Here is a 16,744-nt window from a genome sequence, read left to right as displayed (position 1 = left end):
AATATTCTCAAATAGTTCAGAGAACGTTAACAAACAAAGTTTTTCTGTGGGAATTTCAGTACTTCAGCATAACGTTTCCTACAGGTTCTCACATTGTTCACGAGAACGTTAAGAAACAAGGTTCTTCTGTTGGAATTCTCTGAATGTTCTGAGAACATGGCTTTAAATAGAACCACGAGGAAACCTGTAGAAAACGTCATGCTGAAGTAATGAAAATCCCACAGAATGTTGTTTCTTAACGTTCTCTAAAATATTTGAGAACATTCCCAATGTCGAAGCATTTGGAGAATGTTCCTAGAACACTACCAAAATTAAATGTAACCATGTTTGAACTTTTAGGAAACGTTCTGTTAAAGTAATGACATTTTCTTGTCAAGCTCCTTTAATGTGCTGAGAATGTTCCAGAGCCAAGCAACTATCCTGCACCATTCCCAAAAAGTTGTGGGAAGGTTGTATGCAAAATAACCATAGAACAACCACGCTCTCACCAAGCTCTAAGAAACATATGGTTCTCAGAACGTTATGTGCTAACTGGGTTGGTTCTCAGAACGTTATGTGCTAGCTGGGTTGGTTCTCAGAACGTTATGTGCTAGCTGGGATGGTTCTCAGAACATTATGTGCTAGTTGGGATGGTTCTCAGAACATTATGTGCTAGCTGGGATGGTTCTCAGAACATTATGTGCTAGTTGGGATGGTTCTCAGAACATTATGTGCTAGCTGGGATGACATAACCATCTTCATAGGTCAAATATTAGGTCAGCATATTATAAATGATCGCCTCACAGAGAGCGAGAGAGAGAGAGAGAGAGAGAGAGAGAAAGAGCACAAGTGAGTCAGACTTATAAGCACGCTTAGACAACAAACTCCTCCCCTCACTGCTAAAGCACTCAGTTTACTTGGTGAACAGTCTAACAGAACCTTTCAGTCCCCTTTCTGCACTGACAAACTACTAAACAGAGATCAAATGCCCAACTGTTATCATGCCGTACCTTTTTAATCATATCAGTCTGATCACAACAGACTAGCCTCAGAAACAATACTGCAGTGAGTGAATAGGCCATGGTCGTTTTCTGTTATGTTACTAAAAATCTCTGCCTTTTTGTGGCATTTAGAGTTGACCTTTAGCATGGGGTACAGCAGGCAGACAGGCAGGCAGCAGGCGATCATCCTGCAATTTGTGATCACCCCGGCTGCACTGAGCTGGGCTGCTGTTGACAACGATGACACCACTCGCCTGACATTACACAAAATGGAATAGGCACACACACACACACACACACACACACACACACACACACACACACACACACACACACACACACACACACACACACACACACACACACACACACACACACACACACACACACATACAGACACACACACGCACACACACACTAACGCATGTGCACACACGCACACACTATCCTGTTATTAGACAGAATAGAATAAGCAGAGAACTCTTAAGACAGAGATGACTCTCTGACAGTGACCTCTGAGTGACTTGAGAGAAATTGAATGCACTGAGTGGTCTTCTCTCTCAAGTCACTTTCAATTTAAGGGGCTTTATTGGCATGGGAAACATATGTTTACATTGCCAAAGCAAGTGAAATAGCTAATAAACAAACAAAAATGAAATAAACAATGTACAAAATAACAGTAAACATTACACTCACAGAAGTTCCAAAAGAATAAAGAAATTTCAAATGTCATATTATGTCTATATACCGTGCCGTAGCGATTGTGCAAATAGTTAAAGTACAAAAGGGAAAATAAATCAACATAAATATGGTTTGTATTTACAATGGTGTTTGTTCTTCACTGGTTGCCCTTTTCTTTGTGACAACAGGTCACACATCTTGATGCTGTGATGGCACACTGTGGTATTTCACCCAGTAGATATGGGAGTTTATCAAAATTGGGCTTGTTTTTGAATTCTTTGTGAGTCTGTGTAATCTGAGGGAAATATGTGTCTCTAATATGGTCATACATTTTGTACGAGGTTAGGAAGTGCAGCTCAGTTTCCACCTCATTTTGTGGGCAGTGTGCACATAGCCTGCCTTCTCTTGAGAGCCAGGTCTGCCTTTCTCAATAGCAAAGCTATGCTCACTGAGTCTGTACATAGTCAAAGCTGTCCTTAAATTTGGGTCAGTCACAGAGGTCAGGTATTCTGCCACAGTGTACTCTCTGTTTATGTCCAAATAGCATTCTAGTTTGCTCAGTTCTTTTGTTAATTCTTTCCAATATGTCAAGGATTTATCTTTTTGTTTTCTCATGATTTGGTTGGGTCTAATTGTGTTGTTTTCCTGGGGCTCTGTGGGGTCTGTTTGTGTTTGTGAACAGAGCCCCAGGACCAGCTTGCTTAGGGGACTCTTCTCCAGGTTCATCTCTCTGTATGTGATGGCTTTGTTACTGAAGGTTGGGAATCGCTTCCTTTTAGGTGGTTGTAGAATTGAACAGCTCTTTTCTGGATTTTGATAATTAGTGGGTATCGGCCTAATTCTGCTCTGTATGCATTATTTGGTGTTTTATGTTGTACACGGAGGATATTTTAGCAGAATTGGGTGTTTGTCCGATTTTGTGAATTCTTGGTTGGTGAACAGACCCCAGACCTCACAACCATAAAAGGCAATGGGTTTATTAACTGATTCCAGTATTTTAGCCATATCCTAATTGGTATGTTGAATTGGATGTTCCTTTTGATTTTCCTTTTCATAGGCCCAACAAGGCCCTTGTTGCCTTGTCTCTCAGCTCGTTCACAGCTCTGTGGAAGTCACCTGTGGCACTGATGTTTAGGCAGAGGTATGTATAGTTTTTTGTGTGCTCTAGAGCAACGGTGTCTAGATGGAATTTGTATTTGTGGTCCTGGCGACTGGACCTTTTTTGGAACACCATTATTTCTGTCTTACTGAGATTTACTGTCAGGGCCCAGGTCTGGCAGAATCTGTGCAGAAGATCTAGGTGCTGCTGTAGGCCCTCCTTTGTTGTCTCTTTCCCAACACATAGACCTGGTAAGGGTCAAAACCTGTAACTGGCTACTGCAGGGAAACCTTCAAAACATGTGTATGGTACATGCTCTTTCTCAATTCAGATTCCATAGCTCTGTCTCAATTTGTCTTTCCTTGATTCCCCACATCCTCTCTCCTTACCCCCCTCTCAAATGGAAAGAAGGTCAGAGAGGAGGGATCCTGTTGAGAAGGAGGAGATTGTGGAAAGATGAATTGAGACCGCAAATACAACCCCTCTCTCTGTTACCATGTGACATCTCGTGCAAAGTGCCGCCATTCCCCTCCACAGGACATGCCTCTGTCACTCCGTTTGATTGGAGGGCAGTCGTAGGACCCCGGTGAGGGCTGAGCCAATGTCTGTCTGTCTGTCTGTCTGTCTGTCTGTCTGTCTGTCTGTCTGTCTGTCTGTCTGTCTGTCTGTCTGTCTGTCTGTCTGTCTGTCTGTCTGTCTGTCTGTCTGTCTGTCTGTCTGTCTGTCTGTCTGTCTGTCTGTCTGTCTGTCTGTCTGTCTGTCTGTCTGTCTGTCTGTGAAGTAGATCATTAATTAAATGAGAAATAAACAATAAAAATGAACAGTAAACATTACACTCACAGAAGTTCCAAAATAATAAAGATATTACAAATGTTACTTGGTTGGTGACAGAAGCACCAGATCATCAGCAAACAGTAGACATTTGACTTCAGATTCTAGTAGGGTGAGGCCGGGTGCTGCAGACTGTTCTAGTTCCCTCGCCAATTTGTTGATATTTATGTTGAAGAGGGTGGGTCTAAGCTGCATCCCTGTCTCACGCCACGGCCCTGTGGGAAGAAATGTGTGAATTATTTGCCTATTTTAACCGCACACTTGTTGTTTGTGTACACGGATTTTATAATGTTGTATGTTTTTCTCCCAACACCACTTTCAATCAATTTATATAGCAGACCCTCATGCCAAATTGAGTCAAAGGCTTTTTTGAAATCAACAAAGCATGAGAAGACTTTGCCTTTGTTATGGTTTGTTTGTTTGTCAATTAGGGTGTGCAGGGTGAATACGTGGTCTGTCGTACGATAATTTGGTTAAAAGCCAATTTGACATTTGCTCAGTACATTGTTTTCACTGAGGAAATGTATGAGTCTGCTGTTAATGATAATGCAGAGGATTTTCCCAAGGTTGCTGTTGATGCATATCCCACGGTAGTTATTGGGGTTAAACTTGTCTCCACTTTTGTGGATTGGGGTTATCAGTCCATGGTTCCAAGTATTGGGGAAGATGCCAGAGCTAAGGATGATGTTAAATAGTTTTAGTATAGCCAATTGGAATTTGTTGTCTCTATATTTGATCATTTCATTGAGGATACCATCAACACCACAGGCCTTTTTTGGTTGGAGGGTTTGTATTTTGTCCTGTAGTTCATTCAAGGTAATTGGAGAATCCAGTGGGTTCTGATAGTCTTTAATAGTTGATTCTAAGATTTGTATTTGATCATCAGTATGTTTTTGCTGTTTGTTCTTTGTTATAGAGCCAAAAAGATTGGAGAAGTGGTTTACCCATACATCTACATTTTGGATAGATAATTCTTCGTGTTGTTGTTTGTTTAGTGTTCTTTCTCTCTCTCTCTCTCTCTCTCTCTCTGTCTCTCTCTCTTCGTCTCTCTCCATCTCTCTCTCTCTATCCATCTCTCTCTCTCCCTCTCTGTCTCTCCCTCTCTGTCTGTCTCTCTCTGTGTCTCGCTCTCTCTGTCTGTCTCCATTTGTCTGACTCTCTCTCTCGCTCTCTCTCTCTGTCTCTCTCTCTGTCTCTCTCTCTGTCTCTCGCTCTCTCTCCATATTATTTACTGCAACCTGCACACTCTCTCTTTCCTTTTATTTATTTCCCTTCATTGTTCTCCCCCTCTTCTTATTTATATCCATATTTCCATATGTTTCTCTCAATCTCTCTCTTTCTCTCTCCCCTCACTTTTCCTCCTCTTTATTTTATGCTAATCACAAACCCTCTGCAAGAGATAAAGCCATGATAGGGAAAATTACCTGGCATTCACAATAAGGGGGCAGACTGTATTGAAGAAAGTAGGAAGTGCAGTGGCAGCCCATAGAGGTAGAATGGGGCAGGGAGGGAGGTAGGGGGGTGGATGGGATATGGATTATGCTTGTCCTCGTCTGACATGATTAACACAGTACCATTCTCCCCATAGACCAGGCATCCAACTGGCAGCTATTTTAAGATCCCAGGAACGGAAAATTCCATTCTGAGGACCATAAACCACTAACAGTGAATGTCTATAATGTACGTTTATGTGAACTGTCCTGTAATTAAGTGTGGTTTTGGACCACCCTGCCCTTGTCTTTTTGACACTCAGTCCTTGGAGAACCCAAAATGCAAAACTTCCAGAACACAGCATGAAGACAACAACCAATGATAGCAAAGATAAACAAACCACAAAACTCTATGCACAAGGACAACTTTTAATAATTCCCACAGAAAACTGTATAAAAACATATTTACTTGAAGAACAGTGCAGATGCAAGGTTTGGTAACGGAATTACGGTTTCTGCACTGTTTTTCGAGTAAATGTGTTATTCAAAGTACATTTTCAGTGTACATTTTCTGGGTAAATTGAGTCTCAGTGTCACTCTGCTAGGATTAGCGTTCATGTTAATGGTGCACTCTGTAGTTGATATTCTACCATGTGTGCCAAAGCCCCTATCCTTAGGATCAAGTCGGTCTGTGTGTCTCTGCCCTCTCTGCCCTCTCCTTGCTCACAGCAGTGACCTACAATACAGCACAGCACGCTCTCAATGACAACTACCTCTGCCGACTCCCTGAAAAGGTATTATTAAAATACAAGAGCTTTAGCTAGTCCAGCGACTTAAATCTCTCGGTCGATCTCTTTCTCTCGTTCATTCACTTGACCTCTGTCAGCCTCACCCGTAACCTTATAGTTGCCTGATTCTGGTTCTGAAGTACTTTCAGGCTGTCATTGTAAATAAGAATTTGTTCTCCTGGGATAAATAAATCTTAAATAAATCTAATAAAACAATGTAACTATTGAAAGCGGGACTAAAGCACAGAGATGCACAGTAGATGCGTATGTACTTGTGTGTATTTTAGGTTTTCTTCTCTATCTTACTAATTTAACTCTCACGTTAGGGTTTGATTTTGAAACTTCTAAGCTCCATTGTGTTGATAAGCAACAGCCTAAACAACCTACATGCAACTGCACAATGCTGACCTCACTGTTTCCCATACAACTGACTCCCAGTACACTCTTAGACATATTCTTAAAGAGGGGAAAACTGAAAACTAGCTGTTATTGGCAGAGAGATTTGGAACTCTCTTTATTATTGGTCTATTAACTAATTTACTGCATGGTGATATCACCAGGAAGGCCAAAACTCCATCCTACCAAAACAGGCTGAAATTTCAGGTGGTCTTTTCAAACAGCTCTTACACTAAAAGGTCATTAACATTTTTTTCACTATTTCACAGTATTATTCCAACCTTATAATGTGGATATATATATAAAATACAGGGAAATCGCATTTTTGACTGCACTAGGCCTTCAAAGAGCAACTGAAAGCAAAAAAAAAAACTACTTCTCTGGTAGAAAAACGGCATCAATATTAGTCAGAAACATGTATTCTAGTGTCCAAATATGACTACACAATGTAAATAGGATCACTTTTGTTATGAAGTCATTTTATAAAAAAACTCATCCCTTTGAAAAGGAATGTGTACTTACTACTACATGCCTGTGATGTGTGGTTGTCCCACCTAGCTATCTGGCTGAAGCTAATTGGCCGAAAGAAGTTGACTAGCTTGCTAGCTAGTCTAGGGTACTTCCAGAGACAACATCTGGTTAGACTGCACGCGAGTGCCTGACTCAATATTTTATAATTGAAATTAAACTCTTTATGACAATACATCTAAACGGTATAAACCAATCTTAGTAACTACTAACAGAATGGATTCATTTTGTTTTGTAAGTTATTTGTCTTAGCATAAAATTAATCAATCAATGTGCAAAAACACACATATTGAAACTGTTCTAAAAATCTACCTGCAATAGAGCTCTAGGGCTCCCGAGTGGCGCAGCGGTCTGAGGCACTGCATCTCAGCGCTAGAGGCGTCACTACAGACCCTGGTTTGATTCCAGGCTGTATCACAACCAGCCGTGATTGGGAGTCCCATAGGGCAACGCATAATTGGCCCAGCGTCGTCCGGGTTTGGGTTTGGTCGGGGTAGGCTGTCATTGTAAATAAGAATTTGTTCTTAACTGTCTTGCCTAGTTAAATAAAGGTTAAATAAACAACAGGGAAACAATACTGGTACCCTAACTGTTTTTCTGAGTGTATTTCATTATGAGCCATGGAGGGGCCCAGTGCCCAGACGTTGCCCTCTACCCAGCCTTTAGGACGTAAAGGTTTACATAGGCTGGATAACTAAAACACAGCCACAATGAACAGCTGTGTCAAGGACAAGGAGGGGAGAGGGGGAGGGGGGGTCTGCCGCCATTTTACCATGTCACATCTGTCTCCTTCACATCAAAGGCAAGATGTGTTTCATTATTCACAGGTTGCTACCAGGTCAACATTATTAATGCAGGAGGTTCTCTCTCTATCTGTGTGTGGTGTGTGGTGTGTGGTGTGTGGTTTGTGGTGTGTGGTGTGTGGAGTGTGGTGTGTGTATGGTATGGGTATGGTGTGTGTGTGTGTGTGTGACAATACACACAGCAATGACTTTATATGAAACCAACAAAACTGAACATGTCCCTAAATGAGAATGTTCTCATTAATGTTGCTTTACCCAGTGATAAATATAAATCATGCTTAACATAAATCACCTTTGGTTACATGTATTTACTGTACATTTCAACCCAGTGGACGTGTAGCTGTGGTGTGTGTGTTAAATCATCTGTCAGTAGCAGAGGTATGGCGTTGTCCTGGCGATTGAATTTGGGTGTTTACTACAGCGTTACCTTCTATAGATCTGCTCCTCCACCTACTTCTTATCTGTCCACACACACACACACACACACACACACACACACACACACACACACACACACACACACACACACACACACACACACACACACACACACACACACACACACACACACACACACACACACACACACACACAACATACACACACACACAACATACACACACACACAACATACACACACACACGCAAACATACACACCCACACGCAAACACACACACACACACGCAAACACACACACACACACACACACACACACACACACACACACAAACATACACACACAAACACACACACGCTCACACATCCTGTACTGTACACAAACTAAGTTCCCTTGACAAGCACACACATTGCATATATAGGTTCTTCATTTGACCAGTATTGTCGTAGCAACAGGATGTAAACGTTTAGTCCATAATGTTCCGTGGTTGGGCTATTAGCTGACCAGAATTAGGCAACATTAAAAGTACCATATTCTTAATATAACCATGTGTTAGTGTTGGTTTTCATTGAATTCATGTGTGTGTGTGTCTGTGCGAGTGTGTGTGTGGTGACATGTCTCGATAGAAACACTCAAATTCTCAGCCGTGAAGATGTGACCTACACACAGACACGTTCCAACACACGTGTTCACTGAGACATGACCTAGCCTCTGCACATGCTAGCCACTGTCCTGGATCTGTCGCTGTGGTCCAACGTATCCTGGATGTACAGACAGCGGTACACTCACATGCACTCATATACTCTGACAAACGCTTGCTCACATGCATGCTCCCAGTAAACGTTGTACACACAGGGCCGGATTAAGAAATCATAGGACCAAGATGCAGTTCCATGCGTGGTAAATTTACTGTTGACGAATAAGCACCCCCGCATCTTGAGATAGGCTATTGCCAAGACAAGCGTGTCGACCATCACCGTGACTTCATCTTCATCATTAGGTGAGTCAGTGTGCCACTGGAAATGGTATTTAGTAGCCTACTGTAGCCGATGATGTGTACAGCACCAGTCAAAAGTTTGGACACACCTGCTTATTCAAGGGTTTGTCTTTTTTATTTGTACTATTTTCTACATTGTAGAATAATAGTGAAGACATCAAAACTATGAAATAACACATATGTAATCATGTAATAACCCAAGAATTGTTCAACAAATCAAAATATATTTTATATTTGAGATTCTTCGAAGGAGCGACCCTTTGCCTTGATGACAGCTATGCACACTCTTGGCATTCTCTCAACCAGGGGGGTGTACAGAAGATAACCCTATTTGGTAAAATACCAAGTCCATATTCTATCAAGAACAGCTCAAATAATCAAAGAGAAAAGACAATCCATCATTACTTTAAGACATGACGGTCAGTCAATTCTGATAATTTCAAGAACTTTGAACGTTTCTTCAAGTTCAGTCGCAAAAAACATTAAGTGCAATGATGAAACTGGCTCGTGTGAGGACCGCCACGGGAAAGGAAGACCCAGAGTTACATCTGCTGCAGAGGATAAGTTCATTAGAGTTACCAGCCTCAGAAATTGCGGCCCAAATAAATGCTTCACAGAGTTCAAGTAACAGACACATCTCAACATTAATTGTTCAGAGGAGACTGCGTAAATCAGACCTTCATGGTCGAATTGCTGCAATGAAACGACTACTAAAGGACACCAATAATAAGAAGAGACTTGCTTGGGCCAAGAAACACGACCAATGGACATTAGACCAGTAGAAATCTGTCCTTTGGTCTGATGAGTCCAAATTTGAGATTTTTGGAGTAGGTGAACGGATGATCTCCGCATGTGTGGTTCCCACCGTGAAGCATGGAGGAGGAGGTGTGATGGTGTGGGGGTGCTTTGCTGGTGACACTGTCTGTGATTTTTTTTAAATTTAAGGCACACTTAACCAGCATGGCAACCAAAGCATTCTGCAGCGATACCCTATCCCATCTGGTTTGCGCTTAGCGGGACTATCATTTGTTTTTCAACAGGACAATGACCCAACACACCTCCAGACTGTGCAAGGGATATTTGACCAAGGAGAGTGATTGAGTGCTGCATCAGATGACCTGGCCTCCACAACCACCTGACCTCATCCCAGTTGAGATTGTTTGGGATGAGTTGGACCGCAGAGTGAAGGAAAAGCAGCCAACAAGTGCTCAGCATATGTGGGAACTCCTTCAAGACTGTTGGAGAAGCATTCCAGGTGAAGCTGGTTGAGAGAATGCCAAGAGTGTGCAAAGCTGTCATCAAGGCAAAGGGTGGCTACTTTGAATAATCTAAAATCTAAAATATATTTTGATTTGTTTAACACCTTTTTGGTTACTTCATGATTCCATATGTGTTATTTTATAGTTTTGGTGTCTTCACTATTATTCTACAATGTAGAAAATAGTAAAAATAAAGAAAAACCCTGGAATGAGTAGGTGTGTCCAAACTTTTGACTGGCACTGTATATATATATGTATATGTCTGTATACACATGTATGTGGGCACCCGTTCAAATAAGTGGATTTGGCTATTTCACCCACGCCCGTTGCTGACAGGTGTATAAAATCGAGCACACAGCCATGCATTCTCCATAGACAAACATTGGCAGTAGAATGACCTTACTGAAGAGCTCAATGACTTTCAACATGACAACGTCATAGGATACCACCTTCCCAAGAAGTCAGTTCATCAAATGTCGTCCTGCTAGAACTGCCCCGGTCAACTCTAAGTGCTGTTATTGTGAAGTGGAAACATCTAGGATTAACAACAGCTCAGCCGTGAAGTGGTAGGCCACACAAGCTCACAGAATGGGACCGCCCATTGCTGATCTGCGTAGTGCATAAAAATCGTCTGTCCTCGGTTGCAACACTCACTACCGAGTTCCAAACTGCCACTGGAAGCAACATCAGCACAATAGCTGTTCAATGGGAGCTTCATGAAATGGGTTTCCATGGCCAAGCAGCCTAAGATCACCATGTGCAATGCCAAGCATCAGCTGGAGTGACATAATGCGTGCCGCCATTGGATTCTGGGGGAGTGGAAACGTGGGTTTGGCGGATGTCAGGAGAACGCAAACTGCCCGAATGCATATTGCCAACTGTAATTTTTGATGGAGGAGGAATAATGGTTTGGGGCTGTTTTTTATGGTTTGGGCTAGGCCCCTTAGTTCCAGTGAAGGGAAGTGTTAATGCTACAGCATACAATGACATTCTAGATGATTCTGTGCTTCCATCTTTGTGGCAAAGTTTGGAGAAGGCCCATTCCCTGTTTTAGCATGACAATGCTGGGTAAATTACCTGTTCACTCTGGCCTCTGGTCCTGGAGGTTTACATCATCTACACTATATTAAAGAAGCATTACCCAGGGCATAAATACACCCATAAACCCACAGAGACCTGCTGTAGGGAAACAGGAAGTCAACCCACAGAGACCTGCTGTAGGGAAACAGGAAGTCAACCCACAGAGACCTGCTGTAGGGAAACAGGACGTCAACCCACAGAGACCTGCTGTAGGGAGACAGGAAGTCAACGCACAGAGACCTGCTGTAGGGAAACAGGACGTCAACCCACAGAGACCTGCTGTAGAGAAACAGGAAGTCAACCCACAGAGACCTGCTGTTGGGAAACAGGAAGTCAACCCACAGAGACCTACTGTAGGGAAACAGGTCTTCACCCCACAGAGACCTACTGTAGGGAAACAGGACATCAACCCACAGAGACCTACTGTAGGGAAACAGGAAGTCAACCCACAGAGACCTGCTGTAGGGAAACAGGACGTCAACCCACAGAGACCTGCTGTAGGGAAACAGGAAGTCAACCCGCAGAGACCTGCTGTAGGGAAACAGGAAGTCAACCCACAGAGACCTGCTGTAGGGAAACAGGAAGTCAACCCATAGAGACCTGCTGTAGGGAAACAGGAAGTCAACCCACAGAGACCTGCTGTAGGGAAACAGGACGTCAACCCACAGAGACCTGCTGTAGGGAGACAGGAAGTCAACCCACAGAGACCTGCTGTAGGGAAACAGGACGTCAACCCACAGAGACCTGCTGTAGAGAAACAGGAAGTCAACCCACAGAGACCTGCTGTTGGGAAACAGGAAGTCAACCCACAGAGACCTACTGTAGGGAAACAGGTCTTCACCCCACAGAGACCTACTGTAGGGAAACAGGACATCAACCCACAGAGACCTACTGTAGGGTAACAGGAAGTCAACCCACAGAGACCTGCTGTAGGGAAACAGGACGTCAACCCACAGAGACCTGCTGTAGGGAAACAGGAAGTCAACCCGCAGAGACCTGCTGTAGGGAAACAGGAAGTCAACCCACAGAGACCTGCTGTAGGGAAACAGGAAGTCAACCCATAGAGACCTGCTGTAGGGAAACAGGAAGTCAACCCGCAGAGACCTACTGTAGGGAAACAGGACATCAACCCACAGAGACCTACTGTAGGGAAACAGGAAGTCAACCCACAGAGACCTGCTGTAGGGAAACAGGAAGTCAACCCGCAGAGACCTACTGTAGGGAAACAGGACGTCAACCCACAGAGACCTGCTGTAGGGAAACAGGAAGTCAACCCACAGAGACCTGCTGTAGGGAAACAGGAAGTCAACCCACAGAGACCTGCTGTAGGGAAACAGGAAGTCAACCCACAGAGACCTGCTGTAGGGAAACAGGACGTCAACCCACAGAGACCTGCTGTAGGGAAACAGGAAGTCAACCCACAGAGACCTGCTGTAGGGAAACAGGAAGTCAGCCCACAGAGACCTGCTGTAGTGAAACAGGAAGTCAACGCACAGAGACCTGCTGTAGGGAAACAGGACATCCAACATGTGTGTGTGTGTGTATCCACTGCTTGGCAGTCCAAACTTGAAGTTATTTCTCAGTGAGTACTGTATGTAGGCCACCATGCCTTGTTGCTCGTCAACTCTGATATCCTTCCATGTTTGATTTTGCCCCTCACCCCCAGACGGTCCTGTTTCTGGGCATCCAGACACATAGTACAGGAGAGAACATCACAACGCTAGCCAGCCATACCCCTCCCTCCCCTAGCCTGCACTCGCCTGCTAAATATTTGAAGCAATCTGACAAAGATGGAGGACAGGAACCCATTAGAGGCTCTAAGAAGGGGAAATAGGTGCAGCCAGCTTCCACACTATCAAAGCATTCTATATCCCTTTCGCTCTCTCAATTAAATTTAAGGGGCTTTATTGGCATGGGAAACATGTTAACATTGCCAAAGCAAGTGAAGTAGATAATACATAAAAGTGAAATAAACAATAAGAATTAACAGTAAACATTACTCTCACAGAAGTTCCCAAATAATAAAGACATTTCAAATGTCATATTATGTCTATATACATTGTTGTAACCATGTCCAAATAGTTAAAGTACAAAAGGGAAAATAAATACAATGGTGTTTATTCTTCACTGGTTGCCCTTTTCATGTGGCAACAGGTCACAAATCTTGCTGCTGTGATGGCACATTGTGGTATTTTTTTTTAATTTCGCCTTTATTTAACCAGGTAGGCCAGTTGAGAACAAGTTCTCATTTACAGTTACACATGGAATAAACAAACATACAGTCAATACACAATAGAGAAAAAGTCTAAATACAGTGTGTGCAAATTAGGTAAGATAAGGGAGGTAGGCAATAAATAGGCCATAGTGGCGAAATAATTACAATATAGCAATTAAACACTGGAGTGACAGATGAATGTGCAAAAGATGAATGTGCAAGTAGAGATACTGGGGTGCAAAAGAGCAAAACAAAATAAAATACAAAATAACAGTATGGGGATGAGGAAGTTGGCGACGAATATGAAGCGAGGGCCAGCCAACAAGAGCATACAGGTCGCAGTGGTGGGTAGTATATGGGACTTTGGTGACAAAACGGATGGCACTGTGATAGACTGCATCCAATTTGCTGAGTAGAGTGTTGGAGGCTATTTTGTAAATGACATCGCCGAAGTCAAGGATCGGCAGGATAGTCAGTTTTACGAGGGTATGTTTGGCAGCATGAGTGAAGGATGCTTTGTTGAGAAATAGGAAGCCGATTCTAGATTTCATTTTGGATTGGAGATGCTTAATGTGAGTCTGGAAGGAGAGTTTACAGTCTAACCAGACACCTAGGTATTTGTAGTTGTCCACATATTCTAAGTCAGAACCGTCCAGAGTAGTGATGCTGGACGGGCGGGCAGGTGTGGGCAGCGATTGGTTGAAGAGCATGCATTTTGTTTTACTTGCATTTTAGAGCACTTAGAGGCAATGGAAGGAGAGTTGTAATGGCTTTGAAGCTCGTCTGGAGGTTAGTTAACACAGTGTCCTAAGAAGGGCCAGAAATATACAGAATGGTGTTGTCTGCGTGGATCAGAGAATCACCAGTAGCAAGAGCAACATCATTGATGTATACAGAGAAAAGAGTCGGCCCGAGAATTGAACCCTGTGGCACCCCCATAGAGACTGCCAGAGGTCCGGACAACAGGCCCTCCAATTTGATACACTGAACTCTGTCTGAGAAGTAGTTGGTGAACCAGGCGACGCAGTCATTTGAGAAACCAAGGCTGTTGAGTCTGCCGATAAGAATGTGGTGATTGACAGAGTCGAAGGCCTTGGCCAGGTCGATGAATACAGCTGCACAGTATTGTCTCTTATCGATGGCGGTTATGATATCATTTAGGACCTTGAGCGTGGCTGAGGTGCACCCATGACCAGCTCGGAAACCAGATTGCATAGTGGAGAAGGTACGGTGGGTTTCGAAATGGTCTGTGATCGGTTTGTTATCTTGGCTTTCGAAGACCTTAGAAAGGCAGGGTAGGATAGATATAGGTCTGTAGCAGTTTGGGTCTAGAGTGTCTCCCCCTTTGAAGATCGGGATGACCGCGGCAGCTTTCCAATCTTTGGGGATCTCAGACGATGCGAAAGAGAGGTTGAACAGGCTAGCAATAGGGGTTGCAACAATTTCGGCTGATCATTTTAGAAAGAGAGGGTCCAGATTGTCTAACCCTGCTGATTTGTAGGGGTCCAGACTTTGCAGCTCTTTCAGAACATCAGCTATCTGAATTTCGGTGAAGGAGAAATGGGGGAGGCTTGGGCAAGTTGCTTTGGGGGGTGCAGGGGTGTTGACCAGGGTAGGGGTGGCAAGGTGGAAAGCATGGCCAGCCGTAGAAAAATACTTATTGAAATTCTCAATTATTGTGGATTTATCGGTGGTGACAGTGTTTCCTAGCCTCAGTGCAGTGGGGAGCTGGGAGGAGGTGCTCTTTATCTCCATGGACTTTGCAGTGTCCCAGAACTTTTTGGAGTTTGTGCTGCAGGATGCACATTTCTGTTTGAAAAAGCTAGCCTTTGCTTTCCTAACTGCCTGTGTATATTGTTTCCTAACTTCCCTGAAAATGTGCATATCGCGGGGGCTATTTGATGCTAATGCCGTACGCCACAGGATGTTTTTGTGCTGGTCAAGGGCAGTCAGGTCTGGAGTGAACCACGGGCTATATCTGTTCCTAGTTCTAATTTTTTTTTGAATGGGGCATGCTTATTTAAGATTGTGAGGAAAGCACTTATAAAGAATAACCAGCCATCTTCTACTGATGGAATGAGGTCAATATCCTTCCAGGATACCCGGGCCAGGTCGATTAGGATTGCCTGCTCGCTGAAGTGTTTTAGGGAGCGCTTGACAGTGATGAGGGGTGGTCAAACAGTAATACTAACCCCAGAGCAGTAATAATAACCCAAGAGCAGTAATAATAACCCCAGAGCAGTAATAATAACCCTATAACAGCAGTAATAATACCCCCTAGAGCAAAAATAATAACCCTAGAGCATTAATAATGACCCCAGAGCAGCAATAATAACCCCCCGACCAACAATAATAATAACCCCAGAGCAGCAATTATACTAACCCTAGAGTATTAATAATAACCCTATAGCATTAATAATAACCCTGGAACAATAATAATAACCCCAGAGCTGTAATAATAACCCTGGAGCAGCAGTAATAACCCTAGAGCCGTAATAACAAACCTAGAGCAGTAATAATAACCCTAGAGCAGCAATAATAACCCTAGAGCAGCAGTAATAACCCTAGAGCGGGCAGTAATATCCCTGGAGCAGCAGTAATAACCCCAGAGCAGTAATAATAACTCTGGAGCGGTAATAATAACCCTAGAGCAGTAATAATAACCCTAGAGCGACAGTAATAACCCTGGAGCAGCAGTGATAACCCTTGAGCAGTAATAATAGCCCTAGAGCAGTAATAATAACCCTAGAGCAGTAATAATAACCCAAGAGCAGTAATAATAACCCTAGAGCAGCAGTAATAACCCTGGAGCAGCAGTAATAACCCTAGAGCAGCAGCAATAATAGTAACCCTAGAGCAGCAGTAATAACCCTAGAGCAGCAGTAATAATAATAACCCTGGAGCAGTCAAAATACAGATAGAAAGATACAGAAAACGAAATGTGTTTGAACCCGGTCCGGCAAACAGAGAAGATTCAAATGTGAGACAGGCCTACACAAGATCAATATACATACGTGCCCTTTGCTATGTATCTGGAGCTAAATATTTTTATAATTTATTAATTATAGGTTGTTTTTTTTTTCATTTATTCCACACTTTATAAAAAAATACACATTGCGTGTGTGTGTGTGTGTGTGTGTGTGTGTGTGTGTGTGTGTGTGTGTGTGTGTGTGTGTGTGTGTGTGTGTGTGTGTGTTTAGGCACGTTTGTCATTATTGGCCACATTACAAGTGTACATTATCATGCACAGTTGAGAATG

General features: G+C 43.2%; 1 protein-coding gene across 5 annotated transcripts in view; it reads right to left on the bottom strand.

The window, feature by feature from the left end:
• Positions 1-16,744, bottom strand: part of LOC106611384 (synaptosomal-associated protein 25-B) — a 74,717-nt gene that overhangs the window by 47,904 nt on the left and 10,069 nt on the right. The window contains exon 2 of one of the 5 annotated variants that reach the window (XM_082955796.1): positions 3,638-3,806. The exons of the other annotated variants lie outside the window; for them this stretch is intronic. The gene's annotated coding sequence lies outside the window, so the exon portion shown is untranslated. The remainder of the gene's footprint in view (positions 1-3,637; positions 3,807-16,744) is intronic. 5 annotated transcript variants of the gene reach the window in all.

This window comes from Salmo salar, chromosome 09, assembly GCF_965601325.2.
Source record: "Salmo salar chromosome 09, fSalSal1, whole genome shotgun sequence".
Taxonomy (NCBI): Eukaryota; Metazoa; Chordata; class Actinopteri; order Salmoniformes; family Salmonidae; genus Salmo; species Salmo salar.
Note: the sequence above shows the minus strand (reverse complement) of the source record. Positions and strands in the feature narration are given on the sequence as shown.